The sequence below is a fragment of the Neltuma alba genome, unplaced genomic scaffold, assembly GCF_004799145.2.
Source record: "Neltuma alba isolate B1F8T4 unplaced genomic scaffold, ASM479914v2 tig00001496_pilon, whole genome shotgun sequence".
In the NCBI taxonomy this organism is placed as follows: Eukaryota; Viridiplantae; Streptophyta; class Magnoliopsida; order Fabales; family Fabaceae; genus Neltuma; species Neltuma alba.
In genome coordinates, this window is record NW_021632482.1 from 297,645 (window position 1) to 313,940 (window position 16,296).

Sequence of the window (16,296 nt, forward strand, 5' to 3'; positions counted from 1 at the left end):
TTCGACTCAATATGTGGCCCAATACCATTTGTCCAATTTCCCATTACCATTTTTCTTGCAACCATCTTCTTCGCTAATTTCTCCATATGCTCATGTATGAGAACTGACACATTGTGCTTCCTCTCCTTTAAAATTGAGGCATTATACGACTCCGCAACATTAGTGGTGATGTTATCCCATCACTTAAACAGAAATTTGCTTAAAGCCCATCAATCTACATCTCCTTAAGTCTCAACCCAATCAGCTAATTATGGACAAAATTATCTAAGTTTCCCCATTGCAGCAATATATTCATTCTCAATCCTTGCGTAGGCGATTCCATCCAGCATTTTCAATGTGACCTCCTTTAAAGTACCTGAAACTCATGCCCTGCCTCGATTAATTTTTAAATAATGTGCACTAAAATTTTCTTTCACATGCCTGTAGCAAAAAGCATATCTCTCACCACCAAATACTGTCTGTACAGCACCTATAATGGCATTATTCGATCTGAAACTATCGTTGTCTCCATTGATCTTGTGATGTCCTTCACAATCTGGATAAACCAAGCCCAATCATCATATGTCTCCCCGCTAACTATAGCATATGCTAATGGAAACAGTTCATTGTCCGTATCATATGCATTAGCTAAAATCAATGTTCCCCTATAAGGACCACCTAGATGACATCCGTCTATATAGAGTATATTTTGACACCCTTATAAAAATCCCTTAATTGAGCATCTATAAGCAATGAACACCCTCTCAAATTTGTTACTATCCAACCCTTCCCATTGAACAACTGTGTTTGGATCAGTTTCAATAAGCCTTTCACAAATCTAGGGGATGACCATGTATGAATCCTGTGCACGACCATGTATTTCCCTCAATGCTCTTTCCCTACCCTTGTATGCTTGACTATAATTCAGTCACACCCCATATTCTCCATACAAATCTCTTCTAATTTCATTAGCATTCTTGTCTATAGTACACCTCAAAGAATCTATCATGATTGATGATGTTAAGTCTAACCTTCCACTGTGAGATACAACCAAGCTGTCCTATGCATAATGCACATGCTCACTTCTTAATGTTTTTATTATTAAGAACTCAGAATCTTGTCTTTGTCCCATTGAGTATACACCCATGTACTACAAGCATCCCTCCGTCATACACTTCACAATGATCTTTTGTTGATTGTTCTTCACAGATTTGTATAAAAAGTTCTTAGCAATGTTGTACTTATATAGTGCTTGCCTAAGGGCCACTGCATTAGGAAAAATTTGTCCTTCTCCAATAACCAAACCCTTTCACTTTGTTGAATTTATTTCCGGAATTGCGGTTGGTATCATTTCTAAACCTTATGGCAATGATAGTGGGTCTTCACTAACCACATTGGGTGGAGACATAGAGAATGCATCTGAACCTCCGAACAAGTCTTCCATCCTACATAACAGGACAGGTCATGGGGTCGTTAATGACAACCTTCAATCACTGTAATAACAACTTATGCACAACAATTGACAATAGCTAACATTACTTCGAAATTTAAATAATATAACTTACACATGTTGCTCTTCTATTGGAACATCCCTTGTTAGTTGTGAATTTTGATCTCTATTTTCTCCTATATATACATGACCACTGTCACTATTGAAGTTAATCAAATGTTCCACTCCTTCATCAACTACAAGGTCCACAAATGTACACTCATCAAAAGTTACTGTGAATTTCATAACCATTCCATTACTTTCTTCTCCCACAATTGATGCTACCATTGATCTAAATTCTTCATATGATGTCCATTCCTTTATCATTCTTGTTTTCAAACCACCTCCAACATACTACTTTTGACCTTTCACACCATTAATAAATTGTCCTCCTATATGGAGGTAACAAAACAAATGTTTCCTACTTGAAGTTGTCATCCTTCATATCAACCTGTCACAATCACTCGTAAATAACAAGTCATACAGTTATATTAACAACCTTCAATGTGCCCATTAACAAGACATTTAACCATCGCATTACAGGAATTACAGCAATAAAAATGTTATTTTCCATTCATTTTCATCACCAACACAGCATCAATGACCAAAAAACAGAGTAGCATTCACCGAAAAACAGAGCTTTGCTTTATAACCCTAGCTACACATAACAAAACCACACCTAAGATGATTAAAACCACATATGACTAAAATGAGCCTCCCTTGATAGTTGTAGTGAGTTGAATCACATCCTTAATACCCACATACCCACAGCCAAGCAACTTTTCAAACCAACATTAAACTTCAGACTGCTTGTGTACGAAAGAAGAGAAATGCTGTTAATGATGAGACCGATGGAGAAGATGAAGAAAAATATAGCTTGCCTGCAATAATGGAGCACCAGCACAGACCTCCGTTTCTTCTTTCAGAAGCTTCTCTTCCTTGTGCATGCTAATAGCCCAGCACACTAACTGAAAACCAATGAGCTTCTCTTCGTCTGTTTTTTCCTTTTTCAATCAGTGAGGGCAACTCAGTCATTTCACAAATTCAGTTATTTGCTCTGAGGTCCCTGGGGACTTAGGAAGAATTTGGGGATTTTCAAGGACCTTATTTAAATTAATTCTGTTATGTGGGACCTGTGTGTAATTTTTCCTAAAAATACCATGTCATCAACGCCTATCACCCTACCACATCACTCTTACGTCATGCCACCACATCACTTGTAACGCCACTTCTTATTTTCTCGCAAGTTGTCAGCACCCAGGTTCGAACCCGAAACCTACTTGTTATGATGCGAGTGTATTGTTTGTCGGGGTAATTCTATGCATATTGTTTACATTATGTATTCATAATATATAAATCTTTATTAATATGTATGATATAAATAAATCTAATAATTAAACGCAAATTTTTAGGTTAACACGCACATATATATTAATTAATATAATTACTATAAAATCATGATTTTAATTTTTTATGTCATATTTTTAATATTCATATAAAATATTAGTAAATGAGTTAAAATATATTTTATAGATATAAAGATAAATTTTTAATATACAAAAATAATTAAAAAAATTGTATTGCATAATTTTTTAAGACATTATTGATAAAATTTATAACATGTTTTTAATTCTTATGATATTTATTTTTAAGTATAAATCAACAAAAAATTAAATATTATATTATATGATACGTATTATATTTCAAGATACTATTAAAAAAATATTATTTCGACAAAAAATGTGATTATATCTAATATATTCATAGGATTATCTTAGTTCAGGCGTGAGAGGCAATAAAAATCTCATTTGATTTAATATTTAATTGTGTGGATGTATCACTTATTTTAAATTAAAGTATCAATTTACGCATAAAATTTCTATGAAAATAGAAACTCACTACCTTATTTTATTTATTTATGATAAATAATATATTTCGTATTTTAATATGTCAAATATTATATCTAAACAAAAAATAAAAACATTTATACTCATTTTTCATAAAAACAATTGTAGTTAAAAGTCTTATCTTTAGGGGTGACTGAAAATGTTGTTGCTGCCTAAAAGCATGATCTTTGGCAGTAACAGAAAAAAATCGCTACTCAAAATATGAGCTTCATCAATGACTATAAAAAGTCACTACTAAAAATATAGGCTTTAGTGGCAACTCAAAATGTCACTGCTAAAGGTATTGCCTTTTGGTGAAGACAAAAAAATACTGCTAAAAGTCTAACTTTAAACGGTAACTTTTTGATAACCTATCTATCAAGACTTTTTGATAACCTATCTATCAAGACTTTCAACAGTAACTCGAAAAATCACTACTGAAAGTGTTATTTTCAACAACGACAAAAAAAGTCATCATTGAAACTTTCAACAAGAAATTTTTTTTTGTCACTCTTAAAAGTGCTTTTTTTTTTGGCAGTGATACCATGGTGTTTAGGAAAAGTAGATGCGTGCATGCCAATGCCCAAGATATCAAAACAAATATAGTAAATGAATCCTTATATTGTGCGTCTTCTTTTTTAATTTTTAATAACTAGCTAGATGTTATTTCTTGTTACCTCATCAGCTGAATTTGGAGACACAACATCAACAGACATCGAGAGCAGTTTGACCATATTTATTGCATGCCATTGTGTCCACTTTTGGGAATTGTAGATCCAGAAGAGGATGATAACGATTCCGTTTGGGAGCTTGACGGGCAAGAAGCTGAAGTGGTGTGTTCCCATCATCATCCTTCTCATTGCACAAGTTGCTTAGCGGTGTATCCTGTATAATTTGTCTTAGTAGTCGTAGGGAATGAGTTTCTCCCATTGTAATGTAATGCAGAGCATTTGAGCCCTTTTCATCCACCAATTCATAACAATCTGGACAATAGTTTAATACCGTTCTCATCTTAACTGAATCTGCAAGTGCTGCAAAGTGAAGAGCCGTCCTTCCCTTGTTATCCCTCATGTATGCCGTGCCTCTATCTTTGCTTACCAACAATTCTAACACCGTTGGACGGGCACAAAGTGCTGCCAAGTGAAGGGGAACCCAACCATTTTCATCTGCTTGTTTTGCCGCTAATAAATTTGTTGTCGGCAACTTCCGCACTTGTCCTGTCATATATAGATAACATCAAATTAGACACCATCCATTTCATCTAAAAATAATTAGCTACTTTCTCACATGAACACTCTTCAAATTTGGAGTGTTAATTTCAATCTTAACTATCATAATTTTACTAAAATAATCAGTAACAATTCTGTTAAATTATTTCAAAGAGTTTATATCAGTTGTTATTTCATTTTTTTTTTAAAGAAAAGTTAGTTTAAGCATGTTAATTAATTTTGGTTGTTGTCGTTTTATTCCTAGGAAATTAGGTATATAAATGAAAGATTAATTATTATAGATGATAAATCACAAAGTCATACAATAAAATACCTGTGTCACCATGAAGGACTGCAGCATGCAAAGCATTTCTGCCATTAGGGCCATTATATTGTGGTGAACTACTCTGATCCAATATGTATCTACCATGTCCCAATTTTGTCTCTCAACAGCAATATAAAGTGGAGTTTCATCATCAACATTTTTATCAAAATATGTGTGATCAGGTTCTTCCTTTATTAAGACATCAACCACTTCATTGTGACCATAACGAGCTGCTTCGTGCAAGGCCGTGTCCTTCTTATTATTTGTTGCTCTTGTAGGTCTTTTCTCAGTTCCAACTTCATAAATATCAGAGTCTCTAGCACAAGCAAATAATTTTTTCACTATTTCATGATGTCCATACCTTGCTGCTATATGAAGTATGGTACCACCCTTCCCATTGGTCTTCAAAAGAAGTGCACGACGCATATGTAAAACCTCTTCCACAAATTTCTCTGAAACACTGTCAGTGTACTTCGTGAAGTGTATATGAAGGATTGTATTTTTATTTGGGGTTAGTATGGACTCAATTGGCTCACCCTTCTCTTTAAAGACATTGATGTTGCCTTCCACTGCAGCTTTGTGAAACTCAAGTTCCATGCCTGTAATTGTGACAATTGTGCAGTTGTCGGGATCAGAAACAGGTCTACTGTCGTGATTTTGGTGGCTTCTGTCTTGCTGAAGCTAGCATTATCAGCTGTTGTCTCCATCCAACTACTTTTTCACTGAAACTGTTTATAAAATCCATAAAAAATGAAACCTCTGAATTTTGGTTATGCCAGACAATATAACCATATGCCAAATATTTCTCTTTCTTCTTCCTTTTTCTTAAAGTCAAGTTCTATATTTTTAGAAACACTAAAACAGACATAGATAATGATAATTACGGATGAAGGATTGGATCTGTGGCGTGTGATTTATCATACCCATGGAATATTAATTATTTATCCACTGCATGGGCGAGAATCAAGTAAAATTAAGTTAGCCTTGAGTCGTTGACCCACTGCCAATTAGATGGATTAGAATTCAAACATAAAATTTGGCTTCTTGCTGCTATAAGAAATGTATTGTCCCTATGGATCTGAAATTAATTAATCCCACACTAGCCAACATTTACATTTTCAGCTATGACAGCCACAGCACCACAGCTTTTGTAACTTAAAATAGGTCCAAATGTTCCAACAAGAATAAAAGTAAGAGCAAGAACAAGGGCAAAAAGAAATAATGCAATCTTCTAAGCAATATCAATATAGCAAGACATAAAGCTACATCAAACTGAAAAACAATGTGATCTTATTTTGTGTAGATGTAATACAAGTAGTCAAGGACCTTAAAAATAGCTGTTGAGGGAGCCTTGTAAAAGGGTGAAACAGTAACTCTTTACTTCTTCAGATGATTTTGTGGAAGTAGTGTGAGTGAGGGGGAGAGAGTTGAATGAGAAAGAGTGAAATTGTATGGGGTGGTTGAAAGAAGGTAGATGAGTAAAGTGCATTGAGTGGTGGTTGAACCTGTAAAGAAACAAGGACGAGAGCAATGGGAGGGTTTTATCATTTACTTTTAAAGGAAAGGTAAGTGGGAAGGAGCTATATCTTATCTTAATCTAATCCACAACAACTAACTCCGAAACAGTTCTGTTTTTTGTTAGGTCAGCAAACAAATATCGTCAAAACACAATTCTGACTTTTAAGCACAAAAAGCCGGATGTATCGTAATGTACAATGCTGATCACAAAAATTAAAAGAATATCCTTTGCTTTTTTTAATTTGGGTAACATTGGACCAGTGTCGGCAAATGGCATGAACCTATTATAGGGTCCTTTGTGTGGTGGAGGTTTGAGAAAAGAGAAGATAATTGAGAAAGAGCTCAAGCATATGATCAATGCATTTGAAGTTAAGGCCAAATGACACAGTATAAAAAAAGGCCGAAATAAAAAACGCTGTACAGTATAATGGGATTTAAAATTTATTTAGTGCATTGACTCAGAGCACTTTGAAGAGATCTGGCAGAGGTAATTGATTTATACATGAACAACGTGACACCACCCTGCAACGATCGAATTCAAATTGTGTAAAATATTCACACCAAGACATACAGCTTTAGGGGTTGCTTTTAATTACTGTGAGTTCTCCTCCTAATGATGGAAGGACTATTGTCATAAGTCATAGCTAGGCTTCTCGGGACAACCTTCGGAGGAGTATAATTTAACAATAACCATTGATGGGGTTTCTTTTAATAGATTCTGTGGGGGAAGCCAAATTTTCTACCAGGAATAACTCTGTAGGATACAAGTTTTGACTTTGAACCCCGTTTCTTTTATTTCTCACTTCATCTTCAGCCTCCTCCTTGTAACTAGCCAATGCTGGTTGGTTCAAAAGAGGGTTGCAACAATCGCCATCCCCCAAAAACTTCGCATCTGATCAAGACTTAAAGCGGGTCTGGGTGATTATGCCACCTGAAATGAGCTTGTAACTCAGCACATACGTAACAAGAATATGGGTCGATGTAGCAGCATAAAACTTAATGTCGTCCCACTTGGCCACAAAATTTAATGACATTTAGGATGATGAAGGGCAAGCATCACAATTAACATGATTTCAGAAGGTAGTTCAGACAGCATTTTACGCCGAACAACATAGCTGCAGTCAATTATAAAGCTACTTTTTGGATGATCGGGGCTTGTTTGAATTAACATTGGCAAAAGTGACTTTTATTTTAACTGGGATTTGCAAACTCAAGTTGAGATAAAAGTTAATTAGCATAATGTAATTTATATTTGGATAGGCTTTTATTAACCAAAAAAAGAAAAAAAGAAAGTTAGTTTAGCATAAACTTGTTTGGCTGATATATTGAAAGTCAGTTTTAAAACATTCACATCTAAAGAAAAGCCAAAGGCCTGAAGTCAAAGAAAATTTCTTCGGGTCCAAGTCACAACTCACAAATGGTCTACACAACACAGCGCAACCACAAAGTCAAAACATAACTACTTGAGTGGGTATGTACAATAATTAGAGATCCTAATCCTCTAAGTACTCAAATCTCACCACAGCCACAAATCAATCCATCCAAAACTAAACTTGGGACCCCAATAGCACAAATAACTCCTCTAAACCATTCACTAACCTCAAAGTATGCAATTCAATCAGAAATCCCAATTTCACACTTAGGCTTCAACCTCAAAAATACTCATTTGAGCAGTTCTAGTTCTATCAACAATCTAAACTGATTAATCAACAATTCTAACTCATATTAGCATGACCCAATCATCAAAACTCATTTCCGATATCTACATTATCATTATCCATCAAAAACTTCAAGAAATCATAAACCTAACCTCAAAATCTTCAAAACTCCAAATACAAGAAATCTAGACCGATCAAACACTTAATCTAACCCATCTAAACCATTTAAACTCAAATTAATCGGTCAAAGTTTACCCCAATTTGCAATCCTCAAGAAACCTCAAGATCCAACTATTCAAAAATCTGAAAATCTAAGAGGAAAGGGTCAAAAATCAAGTCTAGGAAGCTTGCTTGAGTGTTAAGAAGCTCAAAAACACTCTTAAAAGGCCAAACAGTGAAGCCCTCACAGAGCCCAATCAATCTTCTTCCTACTCCCCTTTGTTTTTGGCAGCTGCCAACTGGTTCATAAAACCAGATTTTATTGCATTCACTATAGTGAACATCTAGCAAACAACATAATTACCATTCTATTTTGTTCACTACAGCGAACATCTAACAAACGACACAGACAAAAAGGGCCAAATTCAAAAATTCATATCTAGCTCTATCAATCTCCAAAAATTACAAACTAAGCCTCTTTAGAAGGCTTGAGATGTCTATTTTCCAATACAAAATGAATCACTTAAAAGTAAGATCATTTGACCCTTGAAAATGCCCGATTTCCAAGTGTACTCAAAAAGGTTTAGAGATATGACCTCCAACCATCAATCTTAGTATTTCTAAGCCTCAAATTTCCGATTTCAACTACTCAATAGCTCAATTTTTCTTGCTAGTCAAAGCTTAATTAACTCTAAACCCTAATAAAGGCCAAGGCTAAACATGACTACTCATAATTTATACATTCATCCCAGTATCTTCATGTACGCTACATGTAACATCCTAATTTTTATTCCTATGATTTAAATATATTTGAAAAAGAAAAATTAGTTCATGATAAATGAAATTTTACCATGTAATTACTTGGGTAAAGAGGATTTACCTAAAACATGATTTATTGAAATAAAAGGATTATAAAAAACATTTTTTACAAAGGGTCGTAAACCTTAATTGTCTCAATTATCACATGGGGTCATTAGGTGTGCTATGCTCCTAACTATATTACATGTTGCAGAAAATGCGTTTTCCTCTTCGTCCTCCTTCATTTTTCTCCTCCTTTAAGCTTTAGTATTTATTTTTGGTAGGTAAAACTACTCCTAATCACAAAACTTCCTTTATGAAAATTTTTCTACTCAACTAGATCTACCTCATGGGTATATTATTATGGTGATTAGAGAAAATATTAGGATTCAGATATGGAGTAGGTATTGAATTTTGATAATAGATGACCATAAAAATTTAAAGATAAATGAGTAGTTAATTTTAATCAGTTTATATTTATCCATTTGTTGCTTTTAGAACTTTAAATTAAATTTTAATTGAAAACCTTTTATTTCAGATATATATATATATGACACTTGTACTGATTAAATTTGAGTTAAATAATTTATTTGAGTTGTTTGATATATTATTAAGATTTTAATCAGTTTAGAATGTTGAAAATGCTGAGGATATGTTATTAGAGAATTTTTGAAGTTTGAAACTTAACCTACAAATTAGAATTTTATACAATTAAATAAAATAAAATTTTAGGTAAACTTGTGGTTTAAATGATTGTTTGCAGTGAGAAAAATTTTAAACGATGTTAGAATAAATAATTGAAAATTTTAATTTAGAATTAGAATTATGGGTAGTAAATATATATTAATAATAAGTTTTATATAATTAAGTTATTTATTTCTATATATTAAATTGTATCTATATTGTTGTGTAGACTATTTTGTGTTTTAGAGTTTGTAATTCGTACTCTTATTTCTCAAGTAAAGTTAAACTTCAAGTTGAGGTAATCAAGATTAATTTATTTTATATTTATGCTTTGGATCGTAAAGTGTTTACTATGCTTTTATTTTCTCAAATTAATTTGTGAAAGTATGTCTATGAATAAAGTATGTATTTTCTTATACAACAAATTTTGGTGAAGTGGGAAGTATGTTGATCTAATTATGCATGGGTTGTATTTTATTGGAAATTCTATTTTCTTGTTTTACTGAATTTGATATACTAATATTATGTTATTAAAGAAAATGAAAATATGTTGTACATTGTTTAAAGAACTCTGATATTTTTAATTTATATTGTTACTATGCATGAGGTTCATATATGGAGGTTGGGATTTGTTATGTGGTGGATAATTGTTCTTGAAGTCCACACGGCATACTTACACTACTAATCATAGTTCTTCCTTTTCCATAGCCCATAATTGAGATAGAGTTCTTAGGTAGATACCTCTTACACCATAGTCCATGCTGGGCGACTTAGGTGTAGAAGGGGCCTTTTCACTTGATATAAGTAGGGTGAACTTTGGCTGGGTTGCTTAGTACATAAGGACTGGGTCCATGTCAAGGAGTCATAAGGAGGGTATGGTGATGGGAGGGCATATTTTATTGTATTGTTTCAATAGCAACAAGGTCTCCTCAAAGGTTCCCTCTTGGCTGAAATTCATAAGTGTAGGAGGGTGTATTTATAGCAATTTGATTAACTCTTAACTCTTGAATTTCAACAAAATTACAAGGGGTGGGTGGACAAATCCTAGCCCTCCATTTTTTCCAAAAATAATAGAAAACAAAATGAAAATAATGGACAAATCCTATGCCTCAAGAACATGATCTTATCACTTGTCCGCATGATGTCATGGTGATGATGTCACATGCTTATATCATGTCAAGATTAATTAGCCTAATATTGGCTAACTTCCTTAATCATCATGATTAATTCCTCTTAATCACCTTCTAAAAAACCCATTTTATTTTTATTTCCCTGTAAATGGGCCATTTTAGGAGTGATATATGAGCCATTTGACCTGAAAAAATTTGTAGAAAAATACACTTCCCCGATTATTCTCAGAAAATTCATCTCAATGCATTATTAACCTTCTCTTAGTGTAGGAAAGTTTAATGATTTTTCTCAGAATTTAATTCACTCTAAAATCTTCTAAATTCTATTTCTAGCTAAACTGATGTTCTACCAACAATAATTCCCTTTAAATATTATTAAGGCTAACCTACTCATTATTTGAAATCAGGAACAATTTTATAAATTATGACAATCTTCTAAGAAAGTTTTCCATATTTTTTTCAGAATTATTGAGCCTCTAAATATTTTAAATAATTAATTTGGGTTACTATTACTTAGTGTAACCAAAAATTGCTAAAAATGTAGAAAATTTTATATTAATTTATTTTTATTTCAATAATTCCTTTGGGGCCTCAAATACTTTTTCTTGACCCTTAATTCTATTTTACAAGATTTTTTAGGAATTTTTGGGAATTTCTAATCTAACTTCCCAATCAAATCTTTTTCAACTAATATTTTAAAATATTAGCCCAGCCACTATCTGGGTTTTTGTTCAAAACTTGGGAGAACCATGTCCCCTCTACATTAACTAGTCCCTGGTCCATCTTAATTCCCTTATCTACCAGGTTAAAATCTTCAAGATGTTACAGTGAAGATCATGGCATGTAAATTGAAGATCTCTTGTTTATATGCACCAAATACATCAACACTTTCTTCCTATAATTTCTTCAAGTCCTCAATCAAAGGTGCCAAATACACATCAATATTATTTCCCAGCTGTTTTGGCCCTGAGATTATTAAAGATAGCATGATATACTTTTTTTTCATACATAACCAAGGAGGCAAGTTGTAAATTACTAGGAGAATCAACCAAGCACTGTGTGTGGTACTAAGATTATTATATAGATTAATTCCATCATTACAAAGCCCAACCCAAATGTTTCTTGGCTCACTACTGAATTGAGGAAATTTTTGATCTATTGCTTTCCATTAAGAAGAATCCACGAGGTGACGAAGCTTTTCGTCACATATTTTCTTATCAGAATGCTATCTCAAATTCTTTGCTTCTATAGTATTAGCACATTGAAGTGACACATTTGGAGCACTTATTTAATCCTTCATACTCAGTTCTGAACAATATGCAGTTATTAGGGCATGCATGTATCTTCTCATGTTCCAAACCCATCGAACACAATTTTCTTTGCCTCATACATTCCTTTTGAAAATAAATTCCCTTTTAGAAGAATATCACTCAACAATTCAAGCAATTCAGTGAAACTAGCATCAGTCTAACCATTTCTTGCATTCAAATTCATCAACTTTAACATGCTTGTTAGCCTTGTGTAATCATCTTTATACTTTGGGTACAAAGGCACCTCTACATCACTACACAAGCTTCCATATGAGCAAAGGACTCAGACTTTATATCACAGAACATATCCAAAATTCTATCACCAAAACAACTTTCTCCTTTCCAGAGTAGTCTTTCTAATTTTGCCATGCTATATCCACTTTGTGTACCTCAAATTTATCCCATTACAGATAAGATGCTCTCTTATCTTAAAAATACTCCGCCGACTATTGTTTAAGCATTCAACACAATGACAAAAATACAAGCCATCTCTTTTACTTGAGACATTTTTCTGAGTAAACTCAAGAAACCTTTCAACCTCATCCTTATATTCTTTGCTAATTCCCCTAGCTTTTATCCAATTACAATCCATTGTTCTATAGAGTCAATGAGTATAGTTATTAAGCTCAATTCCAACTGCTTAATTTAAATATTCAAATAAATAAAATAATTAAGAGTTAGTCAATAAATTAAAATTAACTAACACTTAATTACAAGTTAAGGGAATTTCTTTTTTATTTTATAAATTTTTTTACAGAATTTCTCCTTAAATATAACGAATCCTAAATTATTTAAATGATAGAAAAATCAATCAATCAACTAACCAATAATATAAAAAACAAATACAAGATACATTTGAACAACTATAACTAACAAAATGAAAGCAACAATCTCAAACCAATCTAATAAATAAAGATTCTTAAAACTAAAACTTTTAAATTGAAAATGGGAACACAAATGATATCCATTTGTCATGAAATTTTAAATAACACTTTATCATCAATCAAAGCTCATAACAAAAATAAAAATAATTGGCCAAAACACTTAATAGATTATTTATTGGTAAATCTCAAAGTAAATTACAAAAATTTGACAAAAATTTGAAATAAAATATCAAAAAAATTATTAAAAATTTACAAACTTAAGAACTAATCAACTTTGAAGATGTAAACATGTTTCTAATACCGTGTATAGGAAGTAATTGCATTTATCTAATTTCAAATATTACCAACCAACTCCAAGCACAAAAGATACTCTCTTAAAGCTAAAATTTTTGAATCCAAAACAGGAACACAATTAATATCCATTTGCCATGAAATTTCAAACAACACTTTATCATCAATCAAAGTTCTTAACAAAAAAAAAAAGGCCAAAACACTTAAATATTTTTCATTGGTAAATAATAAAGTTTATCACAAAAATTTAACAAAAATTCAAAATAAAATATCATAAAATTATTCAAAAATTACAAAATTAAAAATTAATCAACTTTGAAGTCTTGAACAAGTTTCTAATGCAGTGTATAGGAAGTAATTGCGGTTTTCTAATTCCAAATGCACCAATCAACCCCTCAAATGTAACACCCAATTTCCTAAGCTACTCAGAACACCATGTAAAAACTAGTTTAATCTTAAGGTCTCAATAATAAAGTCAACACTCAAAGACTCAACCTTTTAACTACTACATCAAATAAACATGAGCAATAAAACCTATAATATAATTCGAGCATAATTATCTAAGTTTGCAATCTCAAAGTCTAACATAACATAAACCATGGTGAAATTTTGAAATAAAGCACTAAAGTCCATCAATTCAAGGAATTAACAAAATAATGATTTTGTGTCCTAGGGTCATGGCAAATAGTAAAGAATCAAATCAACTCAGCATGTACTTGAGAAGTCTAAGAGCCACTAGTTCACTCCTCTGGTACCTTCCCTTACTCCCTATAAGGATTGTCACCTGAAAAATGTTAAACAATTGGGGTGAGCACAAACGTCTCAGTAACCCAGAGCTCAACCATGTAGACACAACCATTACCCAAACATTTTCATATTAGCTAGGCAAACAAATATGGCAACAGCTTAAATAATCATTAGCAAAATATGTAACTAATTTAATAATATACCATGTTCATGTGCAATGGATGCTTCCTCCCTTATTGCTCCATCCAACCTTATTCCGCTGACTGGAACCATAGGCTTATACACTATCTGGCTCACACACTGGACTGACCAAAGCTACTCCAGTACTTAGAATGTATCTGGCCAAAGATACAGAGCCCAAGCCTAGACTATGGACCCCCTCCTTAAAAGAACCAAGAGGTGTCACTATCCCACGTTTCCCCTCTACAAACTTGGCCAGGTAAGTAATAAGGAACGGGACTTTAAAAGGCCAACAACTTTGCGCTAAGTGGAGGCAAACCACGTGGTCACAATTTGTCACATATATCAATATCATAAACTCCCAAGTCCAACTGCCTATTCATGTCATGAATATATAACAAATCCAGTATATGCAAGTATGCTTGAAAGAAAACGAATTACCATAAATTTTCACAAAAATAACCAAAATACATTCATGCTTAAAGGAGAATTCAAATAACATAGAAGATAATATAATTTTATTCCTTCACCTTTTTAGTCTTATTTATTTATTTGTATCTATTAAGCTGATCGAATTATGTGTATCTACTACTGTTAATACCAATTTAATCATGATGGATAAAGATTGCACACACATAAAAAAACCCCAAGTTATCTGGTATCCTCAAGATCACAAGTAGTCAATCAGCAAATCCCAATCAATAAGGCTCTCAATGAGAGTCTACAAAAATCACACACAGCAAACTATTAATTTATACTTTGAACTACAAAGCAATTTATCCTGAATTACTCTAAAGGTGTCCTAGAGCATTAAATTCTTATATGTAAAATTTTATAAGAATATTATTATTGATTAATACTTGGGCAATTTTTAGAGCCTTAAAATTTTCCCAAATGACCCAAAACGATTAATTTCGGTTCACATGATTAGGATTATATAAATTTTTTTTTGAAGTTATAACTCATAATAATATATATAATAAGCAGATTGCAAACATTAAATTTGCAAAACCCCATCTTTTATAGCTCCTAAATTTTTAAATCATAGTTTAGACTCATATCATGTATTATACACACACACACACACACACCCACATATAATGTGCGTGTATGTGGGTTTAGGAGGAGGGATAGCATTAAAATAATTTAATCAAAGGTACTGCAATCCTAGGATCAAAACGTGACATTTGAATGCAAAAGGGATAGGAAACATGCCGTAAGGTACTAGTGTCTAAGGGTAACATTAATATACAAGAATATCTTATTGTGTGTTTTCATGGGACTTATGACATCTGACAAGGAAGGACAAGGTACATGAAGGAAAAGTGACAAACAGAAGTGGAAATAGAGAAGGAATCAAATGGCACTACCAGAAAAAAGGCTTTTCACAGCGGTTAAAAGTGGCTTTTCATCGCGGTTTTGAAGGCGAAGTTGATAAAGGCGACGTTGAAAGGTAAAGAAAACACGGCGGTTTTGAACCGCCGTGGAAAATTGATTTTCCACGGCGGTTAAAATAAAAACCGCCGTTGAAATTTGACTTTCAACGGCGGTTTTTAGGTAAACCGCTGTGGAATATTATTTTAACAGCGGTTATATATATAACCGCCGTTAAAAATACATTTTTTTAAAAAAAAAATTTTGCTTGATTTTCATTTTTACCACCCTGCAGTCTACAGTTCCAAATAAATGTAGGTAGTGCAGATCACGCAGAACAAGATCAATTAGCTAGTTGATATATATACAGCATTGAAATTTCTTTTACACAATTCGAAAATAGGGAACCAGCCAATATAATAGAACTAGGTGGTTAATTAAGACCAAGGAACATGTATTGGCTAGCTAGGTCCAACAATTCTGAAATAGAAGTAACTACTTCTCTGTACAATGGAAATCATGAACATGTACATATAAGAGGGAACTGAGAGAAAACATCTAACAATGAATTTTTTGAGAAATAACCTATCTATTTGAAAGCTAAATTTCAATTTTTTCTACCAATGTTGTTGACAAAGTGTCCCTCATCAAGTTGATGTCATCCATGAGATATGGC

The 16,296-nt window shown here is 32.8% G+C and overlaps 1 long non-coding RNA gene across 1 annotated transcript; it reads left to right on the top strand.

The window, feature by feature from the left end:
• Positions 1-4,902: 4,902 nt before the first annotated feature.
• LOC114757700 (uncharacterized) lies at positions 4,903-15,562 on the top strand. The gene is made up of 3 exons (XR_003741595.1): positions 4,903-4,981; positions 7,874-7,876; positions 15,551-15,562. It is a non-coding gene; the product is annotated as an uncharacterized LOC114757700 (long non-coding RNA).
• Positions 15,563-16,296: the final 734 nt, after the last annotated feature.